General features: G+C 39.5%; 13 non-coding genes across 13 annotated transcripts; 9 read left to right on the top strand and 4 right to left on the bottom strand.

Moving 5' to 3' along the window:
- The first annotated feature begins 164 nt into the window (after positions 1-164).
- Positions 165-238, top strand: trnat-agu (transfer RNA threonine (anticodon AGU)). The gene has a single exon. It is a non-coding gene; the product is annotated as a tRNA-Thr (tRNA).
- Positions 239-1,821: 1,583 nt separating this feature from the next.
- trnat-agu (transfer RNA threonine (anticodon AGU)) lies at positions 1,822-1,895 on the top strand. Its single transcript has one exon. It is a non-coding gene; the product is annotated as a tRNA-Thr (tRNA).
- Positions 1,896-2,111: 216 nt separating this feature from the next.
- Positions 2,112-2,250, bottom strand: LOC115538791 (U4 spliceosomal RNA). The gene has a single exon (XR_003975549.1). It is a non-coding gene; the product is annotated as a U4 spliceosomal RNA (small nuclear RNA).
- A 92-nt stretch (positions 2,251-2,342) lies between these two features.
- Positions 2,343-2,415, top strand: trnak-cuu (transfer RNA lysine (anticodon CUU)). The gene has a single exon. It is a non-coding gene; the product is annotated as a tRNA-Lys (tRNA).
- A 424-nt stretch (positions 2,416-2,839) lies between these two features.
- Positions 2,840-2,913, top strand: trnat-agu (transfer RNA threonine (anticodon AGU)). Its single transcript has one exon. It is a non-coding gene; the product is annotated as a tRNA-Thr (tRNA).
- A 216-nt stretch (positions 2,914-3,129) lies between these two features.
- LOC115538795 (U4 spliceosomal RNA) lies at positions 3,130-3,268 on the bottom strand. Its single transcript, XR_003975552.1, has one exon. It is a non-coding gene; the product is annotated as a U4 spliceosomal RNA (small nuclear RNA).
- Positions 3,269-3,360: 92 nt separating this feature from the next.
- trnak-cuu (transfer RNA lysine (anticodon CUU)) lies at positions 3,361-3,433 on the top strand. The gene has a single exon. It is a non-coding gene; the product is annotated as a tRNA-Lys (tRNA).
- Positions 3,434-3,855: 422 nt separating this feature from the next.
- Positions 3,856-3,929, top strand: trnat-agu (transfer RNA threonine (anticodon AGU)). The gene has a single exon. It is a non-coding gene; the product is annotated as a tRNA-Thr (tRNA).
- Positions 3,930-4,145: 216 nt separating this feature from the next.
- On the bottom strand, positions 4,146-4,284 carry LOC115538797 (U4 spliceosomal RNA). Its single transcript, XR_003975554.1, has one exon. It is a non-coding gene; the product is annotated as a U4 spliceosomal RNA (small nuclear RNA).
- A 92-nt stretch (positions 4,285-4,376) lies between these two features.
- trnak-cuu (transfer RNA lysine (anticodon CUU)) lies at positions 4,377-4,449 on the top strand. Its single transcript has one exon. It is a non-coding gene; the product is annotated as a tRNA-Lys (tRNA).
- Positions 4,450-4,871: 422 nt separating this feature from the next.
- On the top strand, positions 4,872-4,945 carry trnat-agu (transfer RNA threonine (anticodon AGU)). Its single transcript has one exon. It is a non-coding gene; the product is annotated as a tRNA-Thr (tRNA).
- Positions 4,946-5,161: 216 nt separating this feature from the next.
- Positions 5,162-5,300, bottom strand: LOC115538800 (U4 spliceosomal RNA). The gene has a single exon (XR_003975558.1). It is a non-coding gene; the product is annotated as a U4 spliceosomal RNA (small nuclear RNA).
- A 589-nt stretch (positions 5,301-5,889) lies between these two features.
- On the top strand, positions 5,890-5,963 carry trnat-agu (transfer RNA threonine (anticodon AGU)). The gene has a single exon. It is a non-coding gene; the product is annotated as a tRNA-Thr (tRNA).
- The last annotated feature ends 37 nt before the right edge of the window (positions 5,964-6,000 follow it).

Genomic DNA, 6,000 nt, shown 5'->3' with positions numbered 1-6,000 from the left:
AAGTACCCAGGGGCTTACACCGATTTCTTTTACCTCTTGCCATTAGATAAATGTGTTTTAGACATAAGTTCAAGCCTGTTGGAGACAGGCAAGAATTCTTATGAATGATTGATTTCTTAAGCGGTTATTACAAGTATTGAAGTATTTAATTTGTTGTCCATCGTGGTGCTGTGGCTTAGTTCGTTAAAGTGCCTGTCTAGTAAACAGGAGATCCTGGGTTCAAATCCCAGCAGTACCTGTAAATCGGGTTCTTGAATTAACTATTTTTTGCTAGTGGTTGTAAACTTGCAAAGTATCTACCATAGAATTTCCTTCAATTTTAACAAGATGTCAACAAGTCACAGCAATCTGTCTTTCATTCTTGGGAGGGCAGGGAAAAGCATAATGCAAAGTAGCCACTGTCTTGCAGAGCTTTCTTTCACCTCTTGCCATGTGTTTTAGACATAATTTCAAGCCTGTTGGAGACAGGCAAGAATTGCAATGGATTGCAAGTTTAGAGCCATCCTGGTGGGGTATTGGGTTAACTTTTCAACCAACAATTATAACATCTCAGTTGTACTTCACAGACTTTGATATTTGCTCTGCAAAAGAAAAACTGGCGGCTGCCAAAGATTGTTATAGATTATTATAGTTTGGGCTACACAAGAAATGTGGAAAATTTTGAAACATTGAATTTGCTGTAAATGCCAGGTTAGCTCAGTCGGTAGAGCATGAGACTCTTAATCTCAGGGTCGTGGGTTTGAGCCCCACATTGGGCTAAAAATACTTTGGTAATCTGTGAAGATGATTGTGCGCTAACTGTAAACATAACCTCTGGCAAAGGAAAGCTAAACTCTTAAGGAGGTAATGTGATACATGCATGCTGATTATATTGTGTTGGCAAATTAATATTGAAAAATGGCAGGGCATTGTAGATTATAAAACCCGGTAAACTCAGTCTTCAGAGCATCTCAGGGTCGTCCCCTAGTCATAGCAATATGTCTTTCACTCATGGTTGTCCAGGAAAAAGCATAAAGCAAAGTACCCAGGGGCTTACACAGATTTCTTTTACCTCTTGCCATTACATAAATGTGTTTTAGACATCATTTCAAGCCTGTTGGAGACAGGCAAGAATGGTTATGGATTGCTAGTTTCAATTCATCCTGGCAGGGAATAGGGTTAAGTTTTCAACCAGCTATAATAACATCTCAATTGTTCTTCACAGACTATGGTATTTGCTCTGCGAAAGAAAAACTGGCGGCTGCCAAAGATTGTCATAGGTTTTTATGGTTTGGGCTACACAAGAAATGTGGAAAATTTTGAAACATTGAATATGCTGTAAATGCCCGGTTAGCTCAGTCGGTAGAGCGTGAGACTCTTAATCTCAGGGTCGTTGGGTTCGTGCCCCACATTGGGATATTCACACTTTGGTAATCTTTCAATATGATTGCGCGCTCACTGTAAACATAACCTCTGGCAAAGGAAAGCTAAACTCTTAAGGAGATAATGTGATACATGCATGTTGATTATATTGTGTTGGCAAATTAACATTGAAAAATGGCAGGGCATTGTAGATTATAAAACCCGGTAAACTCAGTCTTCAGAGCATCTCAAGGTCGTCCACTAGTCATAGCAATCTGTCTTTGACTCTTGGTTGTCCAGGAAAAAGCATAAAGCAAAGTACCCAGGGGCTTACACCGATTTCATTTACCTCTTGCCATTAGATAAATGTGTTTTAGACATAAGTTCAAGCCTGTTGGAGACAGGCAAGAATTCTTATTAATGATTGATTTCTTAAGCGGCTATTACAAGTATTGAAGTATTTAATTTTTTGTCCATCGTAGTGCTGTGGCTTAGTTGGTTAAAGTGCCTGTCTAGTAAACAGGAGATCCTGGGTTCAAATCCCAGCAGTACCTGTAAATCGGGTTCTTGCATTAACTGTTTTTTGCTAGTGGTTGTAAACTTGCAAAGTATCTACCATAGAATTTCCTTCAATTTTAACAAGATGTCAACAAGTCACAGCAATCTGTCTTTCATTCTTGGGAGGGCAGGGAAAAGCATTATGCAAAGTAGCCACTGTCTTGCAGAGCTTTCTTTCACCTCTTGCCATGTGTTTTCGACATAATTTCAAGCCTGTTGGAGACAGGCAAGAATTGCAATGGATTGCATGTTTAGAGCCATCCTGGTGGGGTATTGGGTTAACTTTTCAACCAACAATTATAACATCTCAGTTGTACTTCACAGACTTTTATATTTGCTCTGCGAAAGAAGAACTGGCGGCTGCCAAAGACTGTCATAGGTTTTTATGGTTTGGGCTACACAAGACATGTGGAAAATTTTGAAACATTGAATTTGCTAAAAATGCCCGGTTAGCTCAGTCGGTAGAGCATGTGACTCTTAATCTCATGGTCGTGGGTTCGAGCCCCACATTGGGCTGTTAACACTTTGGTAATCTTTCAAGATGATTGTGCGCTAACTGTAAACATAACCTCTGGCAAAGGAAAGCTAAACTCTTAAGGAGATAATGTGATTCATGCATCTTGATTATATTGTCTTGGCAAGTTAATATTGAAAAATGGCAGGGCATTGTAGATTATAAAACCCGGTAAACTCAGTCTTCAGAGCATCTCAAGGTCGTCCATTAGTCATAGCAATCTGTCTTTGACTCTTGGTTGTCCAGGAAAAAGCATAAAGCAAAGTACCCAGGGGCTTACACCGATTTCTTTTACCTCTTGCCATTAGATAAATGTGTTTTAGACATAAGTTCAAGCCTGTTGGAGACAGGCAAGAATTCTTATGAATGATTGATTTCTTAAGCGGTTATTACAAGTATTGAAGTATTTAATCTTTTGTCCATCGTGGTGATGTGGCTTAGTTGGTTAAAGTGCCTGTCTAGTAAACAGGAGATCTTGGGTTCAAATCCCAGCAGTACCTGTAAATCGGGTTCTTGCATTAACTATTTTTTGCTAGTGGTTGTAAACTTGCAAAGTATCTACCATAGAATTTCCTTCAATTTTAACAAGATGTCAACAAGTCACAGCAATCTGTCTTTCATTCTTGGGAGGGCAGGGAAAAGCATAATGCAAAGTAGCCACTGTCTTGCAGAGCTTTCTTTCACCTCTTGCCATGTGTTTTCGACATAATTTCAAGCCTGTTGGAGACAGGCAAGAATTGCAATGGATTGCAAGTTTAGAGCCATCCTGGTGGGGTATTGGGTTAACTTTTCAACCAACAATTATAACATCTCAGTTGTACTTCACAGACTTTTATATTTGCTCTGCGAAAGAAGAACTGGCGGCTGCCAAAGATTGTCATAGGTTTTTATGGTTTGGGCTACACAAGACATGTGGAAAATTTTGAAACATTGAATTTGCTGCAAATGCCCGGTTAGCTCAGTCGGCAGAGCATGAGACTCTTAATCTCAGGGTCGTGGGTTCAAGCCCCACATTGGGCTATTAACACTTTGGTAATCTTTCAAGATGATTGCGCGCTCACTGTAAACATAACCTCTGGCAAAGGAAAGCTAAACTCTTAAGGAGATAATGTGATACATGCATCTTGATTATATTGTCTTGGCAAGTTAATATTGAAAAATGGCAGGGCATTGTAGATTATAAAACCCGGTAAACTCAGTCTTCAGAGCATCTCAAGGTCGTCCACTAGTCATAGCAATCTGTCTTTGACTCTTGGTTGTCCAGGAAAAAGCATAAAGCAAAGTACCCAGGGGCTTTCACCGATTTCTTTTACCTCTTGCCATTAGATAAATGTGTTTTAGACATAAGTTCAAGCCTGTTGGAGACAGGCAAGAATTCTTATGAATGATTGATTTCTAGCGGTTATTACAAGTATTGAAGTATTTAAATTTTTGTCCATCGTGGTGCTGTGGCTTAGTTGGTTAAAGTGCCTGTCTAGTAAACAGGAGATCCTGGGTTCAAATCCCAGCAGTACCTGTAAATCGGCTATTTGAATTAACTATTTTTTGCTAGTGGTTGTAAACTTGCAAAGTATCTACCATAGAATTTCCTTCAATTTTAACAAGATGTCAACAAGTCACTGCAATCTGTCTTTCATTATTGGGAGGGCAGGGAAAAGCATAATGCAAAGTAGCCACTGTCTTGCAGAGCTTTCTTACACCTCTTGCCATGTGTTTTAGACATAATTTCAAGCCTGTTGGAGACAGGCAAGAATTGCAATGGATTGCAAGTTTTGAGCCATCCTGGTGGGGTATTGGGTTAACTTTTCAACCAACAATTATAACATCTCAGTTGTACTTCACAGACTTTTATATTTGCTCTGCGAAAGAAGAACTGGCGGCTGCCAAAGATTGTCATAGGTTTTTATGGTTTGGGCTACACAAGACATGTGGAAAATTTTGAAACATTGAATATGCTGCAAATGCCCGGTTAGCTCAGTCGGCAGAGCATGAGACTCTTAATCTCAGGGTCGTGGGTTCAAGCCCCACATTGGGCTATTAACACTTTGGTAATCTTTCAAGATGATTGCGCGCTCACTGTAAACATAACCTCTGGCAAAGGAAAGCTAAACTCTTAAGGAGATAATGTGATACATGCATCTTGATTATATTGTCTTGGCAAGTTAATATTGAAAAATGGCAGGGCATTGTAGATTATAAAACACGGTAAACTCAGTCTTCAGAGGATCTCAAGGTCGTCCACTAGTCATAGCAATCTGTCTTTGACTCTTGGTTGTCCAGGAAAAAGCATAAAGCAAAGTACCCAGGGGCTTTCACCGATTTCTTTTACCTCTTGCCATTAGATAAATGTGTTTTAGACATAAGTTCAAGCCTGTTGGAGACAGGCAAGAATTCTTATGAATGATTGATTTCTAGCGGTTATTACAAGTATTGAAGTATTTAAATTTTTGTCCATCGTGGTGCTGTGGCTTAGTTGGTTAAAGTGCCTGTCTAGTAAACAGGAGATCCTGGGTTCAAATCCCAGCAGTACCTGTAAATCGGCTATTTGAATTAACTATTTTTTGCTAGTGGTTGTAAACTTGCAAAGTATCTACCATAGAATTTCCTTCAATTTTAACAAGATGTCAACAAGTCACAGCAATCTGTCTTTCATTATTGGGAGGGCAGGGAAAAGCATAATGCAAAGTAGCCACTGTCTTGCAGAGCTTTCTTACACCTCTTGCCATGTGTTTTAGACATAATTTCAAGCCTGTTGGAGACAGGCAAGAATTGCAATGGATTGCAAGTTTAGAGCCATCCTGGTTGGGTATTGGGTTAACTTTTCAACCAACAATTATAACATCTCAGTTGTACTTCACAGACTTTTATATTTGCTCTGCGAAAGAAGAACTGGCGGCTGCCAAAGATTGTCATAGGTTTTTATGGTTTGGGCTACACAAGACATGTGGAAAATTTTGAAACATTGAATTTGCTGACAATGCCAGGTTAGCTCAGTCGGCAGAGCATGAGACTCTTAATCTCAGGGTCGTGGGTTCAAGCCCCACATTGGGCTATTAACACTTTGGTAATCTTTCAATATTATTGCGCGCTCACTGTAAACATAACCTCTGGCAAATGAAAGCTAAACTCTTAAGGAGATAATGTGATACATGCATCATGATTATATTGTTTTGGCAAGTTAATATTGAAAAATGGCAGGGCATTGTAGATTATAAAACCCGGTAAACTCAGTCTTCAGAGCATCTCAAGGTCGTCCACTAGTCATAGCAATCTGTCTTTGACTCTTGGTTGTCCAGGAAAAAGCATAAAGCAAAGTACCCAGGGGCTTACACCGATTTCTTTTACCTCTTGCCATTAGATAAATGTGTTTTAGACATAAGTTCAAGCCTGTTGGAGACAGGCAAGAATTCTTATGAATGATTGATTTCTTAAGCGGTTATTACAAGTATTGAAGTATTTAATTTGTTGTCCATCGTGGTGCTGTGGCTTAGTTCGTTAAAGTGCCTGTCTAGTAAACAGGAGATCCTGGGTTCAAATCCCAGCAGTACCTGTAAATCGGGTTCTTCAATTAACTATTTTTTGCTAGT

Source organism: Gadus morhua, unplaced genomic scaffold, assembly GCF_902167405.1.
Source record: "Gadus morhua unplaced genomic scaffold, gadMor3.0, whole genome shotgun sequence".
Taxonomy (NCBI): domain Eukaryota; kingdom Metazoa; phylum Chordata; class Actinopteri; order Gadiformes; family Gadidae; genus Gadus; species Gadus morhua.
The sequence above is the reverse complement of the archived record's forward strand: the minus strand, read 5'-3'. Positions and strand labels throughout refer to the sequence as shown.